Source organism: Mesoplodon bidens (genome assembly GCF_964165515.1).
Source record: "Mesoplodon bidens genome assembly, chromosome: 8".
NCBI lineage: Eukaryota > Metazoa > Chordata > Mammalia > Artiodactyla > Ziphiidae > Mesoplodon > Mesoplodon bidens.
In genome coordinates, this window is record NC_138165.1 from 11,864,710 (window position 1) to 11,880,899 (window position 16,190).

Consider the following 16,190-nt stretch of genomic DNA (forward strand, 5'->3'; position numbering starts at 1 on the left):
GAGTCATTGGTGTGATTTTGTGTCTCTGCTGCTGGACAGTTTATTGAAGAAAAGTAAGGTATGTTTCAGACATTCCAACTTGACATTTTTTTTCTCATTTCAGGACATCTAAATTGATCCTCCAACTGATTCTTAATTCTGCAAAGACAAATCAAATGTTTAATGCTTAAAGCTGGCATATTAATTTTATATCAAATTTACAAAAGAGTTGTTATACTCGATATAACATTTTATAGAACATTGGGGCCCTTTGGATAGTATATTAGGTTCATTTGTGATAGGTTTATAAGGACAGAAGCTTAATTTCGATCTTTTAATATTGTAGACATTTATACTTATTTCATTGTATATTGCTAGTCATAGTTAAAATTTACTTGACATCAATTTCTTGGCCAGCGTACTGCCCTCCAACTCCCTCTCCTGCACGTCAGACTCTCCTGCATCTGGCTGAATTCTGCTTTCTAGTGTTAGAGTGAAATCAGGGACTTCCTAGATATTCAGTCCAAATTGGGATCCCTTGAGATATGTGAGTAATAGTGCATTTTGAACAAGGGAAACCAAGAAGCTAATGTTTTTGAGACATTCTTAATACTATAGCACATGAACAAATTCTTAAAACCCAACTCAGCCCTCAGCCTTTGAAATTCATCCTCTCTGCCCAGAGTCTCAGGCAGGGAGAAAGCGGTGGCTAATCCGGAGTGCCACCCCTGGGCATCTGCTGCCTTGCTGGCCCTAGGCTTCTTCGGATTTTTTTTTGTTTTTCTTTTTTTTTTTCCTTGGCTTCATCTATTCTTTTTCAAAATAGCTGGTTGGTGTGTGCTTTCAAGACGGAACAAACAAGCAGGCTTGGCCAAAACCTCTAAACTGAAATGAACCCAGCCCTGCATGTGGGCCATTTTCTGTGTCGTCACCTCTGAGCTTTGCTTCCGTTTTATTTTCTCATCATATTACCTCGACAGGGATCCATTTCCATAAGATGAGGGCAGTTAGAATCCTTTGTTGATCCCAGAGTCAGGATGGGCCTCAAAGATCCCTGGAAACATGGATGTCATCACTTGACATGTTAGTCCTGGGGTCTCTTGGCAGCTGATGACAGATCTGAAATGGTGGAGCCTTCTGGAGGCTAAATTAGGGGCTGATATTTACCAGTGCAGAAAATTGCCAAAACAGGTTCTTCTTTTTCCCCTTGAAGATTGGTTTGATGTGGGGAGATTTTTATGGGGCCAGAAACCACATGCTAGGCTGTAATTGAGCATAATTATTGCCCTGCATGCAGCAAAGTGCTGGACTTGAGGCATCCTGCAGAATCCCATTAATTTCTTGATTGAGCTCTAAAAAACAGTGCCCCCAACAGGGCCAGAAAGAGTTGTGTTTAATCTGCCTGGTCTTTAAATGAAGAAGTCACTGGCTGTCCAGTTGGCTGATGTCGTTTCCTTGTAACTCTGGGGCCTTGGCCTGTGATCCAAGGCTCCATTGCCAACACACTTTACTAGAATTCTGTAGTGGTATCTTCTGTGCCTTGGAATCGTTCCACACAAGGAAACTGAAGTGGACAATGAAAGAATTCATAAGAATGAGTCAAACACCCAAATGCCCCCAGAATATAAAACAAGCCTTTTGTAATTATCTGGTTCTGCATCCTCTTCCTTGATCCCATGGCAGAATTCACTGTCTTGCAGCTCTGGAACTCATGGTGGCATGCTTCTTCAAAGCCAGCAGGATAATCTCTGAGGCTTCAAGTCTCTGACCTCTAGATTCTGTTCTTGAGGCATACCTGATTAGGTCAGGCCCATCCAGGATCAATTCCATTTTGATTAACTCAAAGTCACTGATTAGTGTCCTTACCTATATCTGCAAAATCTCTTTACCTTTGCCACTTAATATAACCTCATCATAGGAGTGACATTTATCATATTCACAGATCCCACCCACACTCAAAGGGAGGACATTATACAGGGTTTGTACACCTGCAGCAAGAATCTTTTTTTTTCATCTACATAATTTTATTAGTCAATTAACCTCCATAAAGCTGGGGAAAATTTTTTTTGACTTTTTAAAGTATCTAACACATAAAGAGTCTTCATTAAACACTTTAGAAATAAATGAATGATACACACATATAAATTCTCACCTTGCAAAAGAAACACTCCTCCCCAGAAGTAGGTGATGGGCCATATCCATTGTAAGAACTAACAGATAAGAATTTCCTTCTCTTAGCAATGAGACAGTTATTCTTTCAAAATTTTCTCATGGGAATCTAACTTGTCTTGCATTTGGAAACAATTTCAAACGACTAACATTTTTTTTCTTTATCCATGTAAATCGAACTGCAGTAGCAAATCCATGTATGCCCTAAAATATATTATTCATTTCATCACAGCATAGCTTTTTGCAAATGAATAGAGTAGTTTGTAACTGTCTGCCTTCCCTCAACAGCTGCTATTTAAATTGCAAGGTATCATTCTGTTGTAAACTATATCTTACCTAAGGAAATTACACAAGCTTTGCAAACACCAAGCAAATCTAGACAAATTAAATACAAAATTACTAATACTATGAGCCAGCACACACAAACCACCTAATGAAAAATGAGAAAGATTCCTTCAAAGACTAAAGATTACTTAGGGCTGGTGGAAGAGGACTAAACGACAGTGGTAAAACACTGAAATAGCAGCTTTGGGCAAGGCCAGGAACAAGGTATGTGACCTCCACATCGTCTTTTCTAGAGCTGCAGTGACTCATGTTGACACCGCCACTAAGTCCAAGCAAAGTCTGAACTAAAGAAAGTCATAGCAATATGGAGGTCACCAGAATCAAACATGATTGCATTGGAATAATAAAGATGAAATTAAAAACAACTCTCAAAAGACCTGTGGTTGCCAAGGAGTGGGGTGAGGGAGGGATGGAGTGGGAGTTTGGGGCTAGCAGACACAAACTAGTATATATAGAATGGATAAACAACAAGTCCTACTATATTCAGTATCCACAGGGAACTATATTCAATATTCTGTGATAACCCATAATGGAAAAGGATATAAAAAAGGATGTATATATACGTAGAACTGAATCACCCTGCCCCACAGCAGAAACCGACACATTGTGAATCAACCACACTTCAATTAAAATATATACTTTTAAAATTTTCAACTAAGATATATATATATATACACATATATATACATTATACATATATATACACACATATATATACGTATATGTATAAAAAATCCAACTCTTAGCATTTCAAGGAAAAGGGGAAGGAAAAAGGAAATTTAACTGTATCTTACCATCTGTACCTCTGATTCCTTATAGGGAATGGGATGGCGGTTAGGAAGCAAACAACCCTTAGTGATCCTACCTTGAGCCAGTGACTGTGCTAGTGACTTTACACAAATTAATTTTCAAAGAAGCCCAGGATGTCTATATCACCATCACTTTACAGTGTGTACATTGAGACAGTGGGATTAAGCAACCCCTCAAAGTCACATTCCTAGTAAGTGGCAGAGGCAGGGTCTAAATCTCAGTCAGTCAGACTCCATTACACCCAGTGCAGGAAAAAAGAAGCTCCCAGTAAGCCAACCAAGAATTGAATGTCAACACTGTGGTTCCAGGAGACAAGTAAGCCCTAATGCCTAAGGAATTCACTACAGATAACAAATCAGCTTCTCTCCTACCATGTAATAGAATGGACTGGTTACGTGCCATCCTTTGGAGAACTGAGAAGCGTCCCTCAAATTATTGCCCATGCTCTGTGGTAAAGGAAGAATCCTGGCGAGAAGGGCCAGAATGGAGCATCTGCTGTTTCCCAGCAATGCCAGTCCTAGGGAAATACCCTAGTGGGAATGTGCCATGGGCCTTTGCTCATCTAGTGAAGCCCATGGACCCTTTCTGAGAAAAAAGTTTTATTACCTACATTCATAATTGAAGGCAATAAACTCATAAAAAATAGTGAAACTCATAAAAAAAGGCGAGTGAAAATAAGGATGTAATTTTTTTCCATCCAACTTCATGGACCCAGAAAACAATGAGACATGTATATTTAATTTAGGGATACATACATACATCATAAATGATAAAACTATAGAAAGGGGGATAGGTTAACACAAAAGCCAGGACAGTCGTTATCTTTGTAGGGAAAGAAAGGGCAGGAGATGAATTAGGGGCACACAGCGTGCTTCCAAAGTACTTGCAGGTTCTAGTTTTAAGCTGGCTGATCAGCACTCGTGTTGCTCTTGTTTCAGCAGTATTATCGGGGACTTTCTTTTCCACTTCCATCTCTTCTTTCTGGTGATGGGAACTTGAACAGTCAAACTATGGCATTTCTCATCCCTTTGCTTCCCCCATCTAGGGAAATGGAGGGGCTTACCTGATTACCTGAATGCTGCCTATGACTGGGTAAAGACTTCTACTTGAAGAATCTTAAGGGTTATATTAGAATTCTGTCTACTACACTGTATTTTTTTAGCTTTTGAAAGAATGTTTAGAGTTTAAATCATTTGTATATGGTAGCAGGTAGGAACAAAATTTTCCTGAAAACCCTCATATTCTGCAAAATCATATGCTAAAAATAACAGGGCTCATGGAAAAAAATTAAGTCAAGGGGAGACAACTCAAACCTATGCTACTTTTTTAACCAGAGCACTAAAAAGGCAATAAGAATCCTAGTAAAGCTACTAACCTAGTTTAAAAGGCAGTTTAAATGCCCAGTAAACAGTGATATATTACAGCAAATATAAATCTATCTAACAAAGAAAACAATGAGCATAGCCTAATAGAGGAGCAAGAGACGATGGAGGCTGCTAAGTACAGCAGTCACAGAAAGTGTGCAGAGATTGGGGGAACCTCACAATAGACATGTTACCAAACTAATCAGCCAAGAGGAAAATGTGGGCTGAACTCTGTGTATAGAATTGTCTTCCTTTGCACTGAGGTGTTTTAGCCTATGTTGAGGTCAGCTGCCATTCCTGGGTTGCAAAAACTTGAACTTGCTGGGAAACAGTGACAGTAAAAATGGCTTCCACATTATACTAACATGATTTCTTTATTGACCAATAGTGTTTTAATAATTGGTGTTGCAGAAACCTTTGCTGTAGCAGAAGAGCCTGTAAATAATTGAAATTTCTCCTCTATTGTCATGACACTATTTACTGAATAGTCTCTCATTTCTCCTCTAGTAATTTTTTAAATTTTGGTTTTTATTTTATCAAAGTATATGTGCACATTGTCAAATAGTTCTTCAAGTCTTATTGCAAAAAATAGCCATCCCTTGTGTATCTGCCACCATTGCCTGCTACTTGAGACAACCATTTCAACTATTTTTGTTGATTCTTTTGGTATCTACTGGTATATCTGTAAATAACGTGCTTATATTGCTGTTTCTTCATTTTTTTTTTTTCAGTTTTAGCCATTATTGACTTCCTATTAGGGAAGATAAAGATTTAGCTTATGTTCACTCTTCTGCTTTGTCCTAATCACATGAAGCCCACACCACCCATTCTTTCATCCTCCCAATATAATTCTATTGTCATTTTTGTTTGATATGCATACAGGACTTTTATTGGTACAACTATGTAAATGTTAATCATAACCAATCCATGTAGTGGCTGGTGATTATTTTTCCTCTTTGCCTAATGTCTTGTATTGCCTAGAATTAATAGCTGACTTAAAAAATTGGTATAATTTTTATGTACAATCCTAAGCTTTCCCCCAGAGAAAGAGATTTGTAAATCTCTTTCAAAACATTCAAATTAGACAGTCTGTTAAGTTAATCTTTAAGACTCTGCTTTGGATCCCTCTGACCTGCTTTATTTTGAATTGGTGACTTTCTAGCTTCGGCTGTTGTCTCTCCACCTGTCCTGCAGAAACTTCCCTTCATCGTCATCTTTGCTGTGTACATCTGAAAATGTCTTATTTTACCCACTTGATTGAGAATTTGACTGTTTATAGAAAGTTAAGTTGGAAATCGTTTTTTCTTTGAGTTGTGAAAGCTTTGACCCATTATCTTCTTGCTTTCTGCAATGCTGTTGAGAAATCCAATGCCATTCTGAATCTTGTATCCAAATCATTTACATGAAACTAGTTTTCACAATTTTCTTTCTGAAAGCTTACAGGATCTTCTCTTTGTCCCTGGTGTTCCAGAATTTTGTGATGCTGGTGCCTTTCTGTGGTTCCATTTTCAATCTTTATGCTTGGCATCTGGTAAGTCCCTTTGATATAGAAATACATGTCTTTCAGTTCTTAGAAATCTTCTGGAATTATTTCTTAGATAATTTCCTTCTCTCCATTTTCTTTGTTCATTCATTCTGGGAACTCCTGTTATTCAAATGTTGGACCTGCTAGACTGGTCTTTTCATTGTCTCTTTGCTCTCTTTTCGGATACTACTTTTCTCTCTGAGCTTCTGTTTATTTCTCTGTAACTGGTAATGTAGTATATATTGGGCTTTTCTCTTCAAAACTCATTTCCCCTTCCCTCATATATGTAGTAGCACAGATTGACTCCTGTGGTAGTTATTGGTGCAGTTTCCAAATGTTTCTGGTTCTTTTTTCTGGGCACACAGTCTCCTTGTGGTTGAGCAGGCAGTATGGTCAGTCCTGGGGAATATGCTGTGAATGGAAATGGTGTGTCCAGGCTGGAGAGTTGAATTGCCAGTGCTTGCACTCTCTTCCTCTCCTACAGTGATCAGCAGTGCTCCAGAGAGTGGTTGCTCCTTCAACTTGGGTCCCACAGTATGAGGGGTGTTGAGCAGAGCCCCTGTGGACCATAATGGACAAGAGCAAAGCATGGATATGTCAGGACTGAGCGAACCTAACACATCTTGAAACCACCTCGGTTCCAAGGGAGAGGCCTGGGATTTCCATCCCTCTTGCCAGTGACTTGTTCAGGAACATGAGCCTAAGACAATCATCTGTTTCTCTAAATTGGCTCCTTTAGACTAAAGGAACAGAATTTGTCTGATGGGTAGGGAAGAAGGACTCCTATCTCTCTGTCTCTTCCTCTCTCTCTCTGCTCCATCTATTGAGAACACAGCGTCTATGATGAGGGGAATCACCCTTAAAATTAAAAATTCAGCCTATATTTTAGAAGACAGAGCTAAGAATCCTTGGGATCCTTGAGGAGTCTGTAGCGCACCTGGATCTACCACCCCAGGGGTCTGCCTGGTGTTACGCCTTCCAGTTGTGAAGGGAGCTGTGTCTTTTTTTTTTAATTAATTTATCTATTTATTTTTGGCTGCACTGGGTCTTCGTTGCTGTGCCTGGGCTTTCTCTAGTTGCGGCGAGCGGGGGCTACTCTTCGTTGTGGTGCGCGGGCTTCTCATTACAGTGGCTTCTCTTGTTATGGAGTATGGGCTCTAGGTGCGCAGGCTTCAGTAGTTGCAGCACGGGGGCTCAGTAGTTGTGGCTCACAGGCTTAGTTGCTCTGCGGCATGTGGGATCTTCCCAGACCAGGGCTCGGACCTGTGTCCCCTGCATGGGCAGGCGGATTCGTAACCACTGTGCCACCAGGGAAGTCTGGGAGCTGTGTCTTTATTGCTTGAGTCACTTTGAGGTTGGTCTTCTGTTACTTACAGTCCAAAACATTCTAATGGATAAATGGAATAATAATACCACCCTCAAAAGTTGGAGGGAGAGCTAATTAAGACAAGGTGCACATAGTAAGCATTTGGTGAGTTATTTCTTTATCCTCTGCTTTGAGTGTTTAAAATTAGCCTTGTCCATTAAAGTCATTAAAGGAGAGAAGTTGTAGATTAAAGTTAGTAAATGATGTCACCCTTTTCACATCTAATTCCTGTGAATGGTTAGGTGTTATTTTGTACTGTTCTTTTATGTTTATTTAATTACACTCACCCTGTTCCAAAAAGGATCTGAGGTAGCTTGCTTTTGGATTCTCACAGCCTTAGAGTTTGGAAGGATTCATCTAAAGTAAAACCAAAGAGAAGTCACTAGAACAGTAACTAGAGTAAATATTAAAATTCTCAGGGTGCTGGGAAGTTGACTTAAGGCCACCCTTCCACTTCCCAGTTTCCCTTTTTGTGTTTGCTTTTAAACCCATTTCAAAGATACATCTGCAACAGAGAGAGGAGAAATTCTTGCCCAAGGTCACAAGTTAGATGAAATTGCAGTGCAATGATTAAAAGCAAGGGTCAGCAAACTCTAGCTCATGGGCCAAATCCAGTTGCTCACCTGGTTTGGTACTGCCAGAGAACTAAGAGTGGTTTCCATATTTTTAAAGAATTGCAAGGGTAAAAAAACAAACAAAAAATAAAGACACAGGTTATATGTGACCACAAAGCCAAAAATAGTTACTTTTTGGCCATTTATAAAAAAATATTTGCCAGAGAAGATGAAAACTCTAATTTGAAAAGATACATGAACCCCAGTGTTTACAGCAGTACTATGTGCAGTAGCCAAGACATGGAAGCAACCTAAATGTCCCTCAACAGATGAATGGATAAAGAAGATGTGGTACATATATACAATGGAATATTACTCAGCCATAAAAAAAGAATGAAATAATGCCATTTGCAGCAACATGGATGGACCTAGAGATTGTCATACTGAGTGAAGTAAGTCAGACAGAGAAAGACAAATATCATATGATATCACTTACTTATATGTGGACTCTAAAATATAATGCAAATGAACTTATTTACAAAACAGAAACAGACTCAGAGACATAAAAAACAAACTTATGGTTACTGAAGGGGCAAGACAGGGAGGGTTAAATTAGGAGTTTGGGCTTAACAGATACACACCACTATGTATAAACTAGATAAACAAGAAGGACTTACTGTATAGCATAGGGAACTATATTCAGTATCTTGTAATAACCTATAAGGGAAAAGAATCTGAAAAAGAATATATGTATAAAACTGAATCACTTTGCTGTACACCAGAAACTAATACAATATTATAAATCAACTACAATTTTTTAAAAAAGATGCAGTGAATACCACCATATACAAAAACAAAGTTTGCCAACTATTAGTTAAGAGCCAAAGCTCTGGAACCAGACAGAGTTTGAATCCTAGTGAGACCCCTGTCAAGTTACTTAACATCTCTGAGCCTCAGTTTCCTCATCTGTAAACTGAGGATCATGCTTCCAACTTTTCAGGCTTGATGTGAGAATCAAATGAAACTGGGTTTGCAGAGCCCTTCCCACCCAGCCAATATAAAAGCTTACTTATTTCTGTGATCTTTATTTGAGCAAAGCCTCCTGGCACCTCCCAGAGCAGACTGCTCCCATCCAAGCTGGAGCTGCGCAGGCATCATTATCCCCTGTGTGTTGATGGCCCCCTGGCCCGTCTCCTCACTCTGCTGTCTGCTATAATCAGGCAATCCCTTTTGCCCTCACACCTGATCAAACAATTTTGCCATTTCACATTCTGACACTCCATACTTTTCAGGCTGTTCTGTGAAACCCATATATTTTCATTAAGAGTTGATAATAAACTCTCACGCTGAAAGTGTTTTCCCAGTTCATGATTGATGACAGTGCGATAGGGAGCTGAGTGGCTCTGGTTGCCAGCTGGGGCGAGAATCTGCTTGGGGCAATCGCGGGGCCTCTCTCAGCAGCACCTTCCAACACCCGTCAACTTCACCGCTGGCCCAGAGCCATCTGGAGATCACCCCTCCCCCAGCGACAGCTGCAGAGGAAACAGCCTGGGTTTTGGGGATCTCTCTCTCTCTCTCTCTCTCTCTCTCTCTCCCCCCCTCTCTCCCCCTCCCTCCCTCCCTCCCCCTCTCCCCCTCTCTCTCCCCTTTCAGTGCCACTCTGGAGGCAGAAGATCCAGGCAAAAGGCAAGTTGTGATCATAATTCATAGGGTCTAGAAATTTGGTCCCCTTAACTTTGTACAGTTCAGTGGTAGCAAAGGATGAAAAATCTATGGGTTCCATTTTCCTTTCTTTTTTCTTTGTCCCTTTTTAAAAATTTGACTCACACTCTGGAGTCTGAATATCTTGCATCCTTGAACACAGGGCAGAGGGTGCCCCTCTGGAGGTCTGGTCCAGGAGCTGGGAGAAGCTGGAGGGGCCAGGATCCCACCTCTGGGCAAGGAAGTCCTGTGGGGCTAGGCACCTGTTGCCCCATCACAGGGGCACTGCAGCCTAGTGGAAGTAGGATAGGGCGTTGCCTGTGAACTCCAGCTCCAGCCCACCTCTCTGTAAGAAGTCAACGCCTTACATCAGATCCTGCACCGTTCCGGGGAACGCGGAGGTGGGAAAGACCTGGGAACTCTTTGGGGAATTCTTCCCATTCCCTAGTGGGAGACGATCATTTTAACAGGAAGTGGGAGGGAAGAGGAAGTGGGTGGCCCAGAGAATGTCACGGCCACACACACATTTGATCCAGCATCAAGAAGGGTGAAGGTGGCAGTTGCCCATTTCTGCTCATAGGTGCGCAGTAAAGGCTCAGAGAAGCTTCGAGAGGTGAAGAGCTTGGTGACCTCCAGCAGAGGAGACCGTAGTCTGTGAGTGTGGGTGCTTTCCAGCTCTGATTTAGGAGGGGATTGTTTTACTGGGGGAGGAGGGCTTATTCCCACGACACCCCGTTGGTGGGGCTCGTGTCGTGGAGCTCCACCCCTCCTCCATGAATGGGGTTCCTTGCATCACCCTTACCTCCATCTGAAGGTGAAAAAGACCCTTGAGGGGCCCAGCCTGGTCAGCCCAGCCGAGGGTATGTGTGTCTGGCATTGACCTTTGCTAATGGATGACAGCTCTGTGCACAGGCGGCCCAGGGGCATTTAGATGTGGCATGGAGCGGTGGAAAGAGGCTGGAATCTGGGGGTCACTCAGGTGCTCCTCTTTTATTCTTAAACTGAGGTTATTCTTCAAAGAGGCATTCCAGATGCACTGTTTTCCTGTGTCCTGTTGGTTTTCCATTCATTTGTAGGCCAAGTCATGTGGCCGTAAGGTGGCTACCAGACAGCCAAACAGCCATCTACCCTTGCCTTCGCTTTCCACATGTTCGAAGAGCAGGGGGAGGATTTCCTTTCCGGTCTCCAGAGCAAAGTGCTGGCGCTGCTCCCAGGATGGGCGGCGGTGAACAGGATGAGAATCGGAGCCTCTTACTGTTCTGCCCAGAAAGAGCATCAGGGACAGCAGATATCCAGGGGAGGGTCCAGAGAGAAGGCAGCAAAGCCCCAGACCAGAGCTGTCTGTCAGAGAGAGCTGCCATTCTGCTGTGGGGAATCCTGATTGGGTTTCCTTCCCTCAGACGTTCTAAGACCCTAAGGTAGACCCCACCTTTGTTTTACTTGCCCATTGGGCTCCCCTGGGTCACCCTTCCAACGCCCCCTCTACGGAGGGATGGAAGGTTGATGCCAGACAGAAGGGAAGGGGTTAAAAAAGTGAATTTCCTCAACTTCAAAATCTAACAATCGCTCCCAGTCCTTTCCTTGCCTCTCCCATCCACATTCTTTTCTTCCACAGCCCCCTAGAAGCATAGCATTCTTTTTCTTGTTCATGTACTCACTGAGATTTTTTTTTTTTTTTTTTTTTTTGTTTGCGGTACGCGGGCCTCTCACTGTTGTGGCCTCTCCCGTTGCGGAGCACAGGCTCCGGACGCACAGGCTCAGCGGCCATGGCTCACGGGCCCAGCCGCTCCGCGGCATGTGGGATCTTCCCGGACCGGGGCACGAACCCGTGTCCCCTGCATCGGCAGGCGGACTCTCCACCACTGCGCCACCACGGAAGCCCGCGTTTGACTTTTTGATGCAGAATTAGATTATGCTAAAACATAGAGCATCACAAACCACAGATGCTTTTGTAGAAGGAATGGCGTGGATCACAGTTCTTAACACTCTTTTTCTTACAGTTCTCAAATGTATTCAAATGGACCTCAAATCATGCTCAGGGCTAGTTAAAAGAAAGATTGCCTGGGCCTGAGGATTTGCATTTCTAGCAAATTCCCAGATCTTGCTGATGCTGGGATTCATGGATCACACTTTGAGAATCAGAGCATTACAAAGATTGTAACTTTATCTCAATTTCTTTCCTCAACAAAACCCATTGAGTGTTTTGTTCTCTTAAGGGCTTCTGAAAATATTCCCTGAGGGCATATCTTTTCCTTTCATTAATGTAAGAAATAATATTAATACCCAATTAAACATCTGCATAGCCGATTTCACAGCTGCTTGCCAGCATGTGGCTGCCCTGAGCCTGCCTGGTTTGGGGACATGGCTGGCAAATAGATCCCACTAGCAGGATGACTTCTAGAAGCCTAAGGAAGAGATGGTGTGCTTGTTCCCTTCTCAGCCATTGCTAGGATGTCCTGAGAATCCTGACATTTTCTCCTTACTATGCCCAAAGCATCTTCTTAGTCTGGCACGAGTTTTAGGGAAGGTGTAGTCAATACGAGAGGAATGAGGATTCAGTTTCTGCCCCAAAGGTTCTGGTGTGGAATTTTCCTCTTACAACCAGTTGTTTTCAGGCTACGTTCTGCAAACCTCAGACTACCTTAACCAATAAAGGAAAATGCGTCAGCTCAGGTAACTGGAAAGACCAGAGGGAGACTCCCAACCTCTTTTCAGATGAAATCTCTATCCATCTCTCAGCTCGACTCTGAGAGCACCCACACCTGGAGTGCCCACTCTGAGCAAAGGATTGTTGTGGGCACTGGGAAAGGGATCCCCCTGCCATTCCACAAGAAACCAGAGAGAAAAAGGAAAGATGATGCTTTGCCTTGTTTATGTTTATCCCTTCACTGAAAATGGTTTTCCCTCCTACTTTCCTAACAAAGCCTGTACGTCATTCATTGCCCGTAGCCCATGAAGACTTCCTGGACTCCCCTGGCAAGAAGTAAGGACTTTTTCTCGGAATGCCACCAGCACTTTTCTGCAGGAGGCAGTGTAGTTATGTTAAATACCTGGGCTCTGCTGGGCACTGCCTGGGCCCTCTGTCACCCTTGAGCAAGTTACTTCAGCGATCTGTGCCTTAGTTTCCTCATCATGAAATGCACATAATGTGTCCACCTCCTGCAGTTGTGAGAGGAATAAAACTAAGAATATTAAAAGTGCTAGGATGGTGTCTGGCACAGAGGAAGCCCTCAGCAAATGTTTCCTTTAGGAATTTACTTTCCTTCTGCATCACTGCCCATTTTCTACTTTGTAGTACTATTTCTGGTAGGAGAACCACCTCATTCTTCTTTTTACAGGCTGGGCCCCCTTGGCTACAGAAAATGTCCTGACCCACAAGTTGTAGATTTTGTTGATGTCATGGTGTCTGATGACTCAGACTTGGTCAGAGAAGCATTTATTGATGGGTACTGCCACTCTGTATCTCCTCCAACACCTCAGTCTCCTTCCATAACAACCGCCAGCTCATGATGAGCGGCTAGACTTTTTAAAAAAGAGACATCTTAGTTTGGCCTTTTCAGGGTTCATCTTTCCATCCCAAGACTGCTTGATAGGTCACTCTATTTACTGCCAACAATTAAGATTTTAAAATCCTTGAGGAGTCCAAGCATTTTAGTCTTCTTGGTACCTTTTTTTAGGTGCTTCCAACTTCCTATATCCATATGTCAAAAATGTGAATTTTTCTATTACATCTCACATTTGATTAAAGGAAAGGCCAATGTCTCCTCAAGAATTCATACGCGATGTGGAGAGACTGGAACCATTGTGCGCTCTTGGTGGAAATTTAGATGGTACAGATGCTATGGAAAACAGTATGGCAATTCCTTGGAAAAATTAAACCTAGATTTACCACATGGTGCTGCAACTTCACTTCTGGATATATACCCCAAAGAATTGAAAGCAGGATCTCCAAAAGGTATTTGTACACTCATGTTCACAGCAGCGTTATTCTCAATAGTCAAAAGGTGGAAGCGACCCAAGTGTCCATCGACAAATGAATGGATACAAAATGGGGTATAGACATACAATGAGATATTATTCAGCCTTAGAAAGGAAAGAAACTCTAACAACATGCTACAACATGGATGAACCTTGAGGGCGTTATGTCACAAAAGGACAAATACTGTATGATACCACTTGTATAAGAGGAATAGTTGCCAGGGGCTGGGAGGAGGGAGCAATGGAGGGTTGTTTAACGAGTGTAGACTTTCAGCTTTGCAAGATGAAAACGTTCTGGAAATTAGTTGCACAATGTGCATATACTGAACACTACTGAAGTATATACGCTTAATAATAGTTAAGATGGTAAACTTTTTTTTTTTTAACGTTGAGCCTTCTTTTTAATTTATTTATTTTTATTTTTGGCTGTGTTGGGTCTTCGTTTCTGTGCGAGGGCTTTCTCTAGTTGTGACAAGCGGGGCCACTCTTCATCGCGGTGCGCGGGCCTCTCACTATCGTGGGCTCTCTTGTTGTGGAGCACAGGCTCCAGACGCGCAGGCTCAGTAGTTGTGGCTCACGGGCCTAGTTGCTCCGCGGCATGTGGGATCTTCCCAGACCAGGGCTCGAACCCATGTCCCCTGCATTAGCAGACAGATTCTCAACCACTGCACCACCAGGGAAGCCCAAGATGGTAAACTTTAGGTGTGTATATTTTACTACAATTAAAATGTAAAAAACCATCCTTTCATCCTGGTTTGAGAAACAGTCTTAAAAATAAGCCTCTTATTCTATGGAAAGCCTTCACTTACTGAATATTGCTGTTAAAGGGAAGTTGCTTACCATAACTGGCAAAGGAAAAATTTTAAAGATTATCATTGAAATGAGAACACAGAATAGTTCTCTACCAAGAGGGTTCTCTACACACTGTCACTAGGAGAAAATGCAGATTGCGGTGGAGAGAATTCCAAAGCATTTATTGGGGAAAGCAAAGGAAAGCAAGGCAGGCAATCATGGTATGAAAGGGGTAGCTGCCGGCTGTCAGCATTGGAGATGATAATAGGCTCAACCTGAACGTCCTTTTTTGGGACTCAGAAAAAAGCAAAGGGGCAGAATCAGGAACCTTCTTCCATGAGCACCATTCACTCCAAGCTTGGATGGTACTGGAGTTCCATATGGTGGATTTTAAGCCTCTGTGACATGAGCACGTTACTAAGCTTGTACTGCCCGCTGCACGACAGGTCAGTAATCAAGAGACGACTTGCTGGGGCCAGGGATAACAGCTTTATTCAGAAAGCTAGCTAACCAAGAAGATGATGGGCTCATGCCCCAGAGAACCATCTTGCCTGAGTTAGAATTCAGGCTCCTTTTACACTAAAAGGGGAGCAGGTGACGTCAAACACTTCCTGCTTCCCATCAGCCTCCAGCGGGGATGTGTTAATGTCTTCCCACCTGCAGTCATTCACAGGTGGGCCTGGTCTGGATGTTTCCTGTGAGTTAACAAAGGTATTATTATTTTTTTAATAACAAATGGCATTTATTGAGCTCTTAGTTTATACCAAAGACTGTTGTAGACATTTCACATGGATTAATTCATTTACTCTTCACAACAATTCTATGAGTTAGGTCCTCTTACTCTCATGATCCTTTTAAAATTAGCAACGAGGGTATGGAAGTAGAACAGGATTAAGCAATCTTCCACAGTTTGTGGGCCTGTTCTGTGGTCTGACGGTAGATCCATCCCATTTTGTTGGCCTGACACAGAACACAGTTAGGTACACATTATCAAAAGACCTTCAATTCAGTTCCACAATTAAAAATCGGCAATTCCTGTTATCTATGGCCAGAATAGTAAGCCATGGACTATGACACACAATGAGAATAACATATGTAGAATTTCCCGCTAACATTCTGTAATAAAGACAGTGCTTTCTGTAGACATGATTTACTGCAGATTCCCCTATGGAAATGCCTTTAAAATATAGTGTGCAAGTATGTTACATTGGTACTGTATTATGGTATTAGTGTTTTTTATCTGTGTATTTAATTATATAAATAGATTTCCTGAAAGTACAGATTTGATTTTTAAACACAATGGTAAATTAAAGCATTCTACAAATTTTCTTGAGTTTCAGAAGACTTTTTTTTTTCTTTTGCTAAAATGAGATTTCAGGACATTAAACAAAGCATTAAACATTTTAGCTTAATGCTCGTTACCTGGGAAGCAGGGTTCCCAGAGATGGGCCATTATGTATAATTTAAACTTCTAAGCACTATCCCTTTAGTGATTAACTTGTAATAGAATACAAAGTATTCTTCCCTCTTACAAACATGCATTATTTTTGTACATTTCCTATTTTCCCAACTAGACAATATTCTTGATGGCTGGATCCACATCTGAT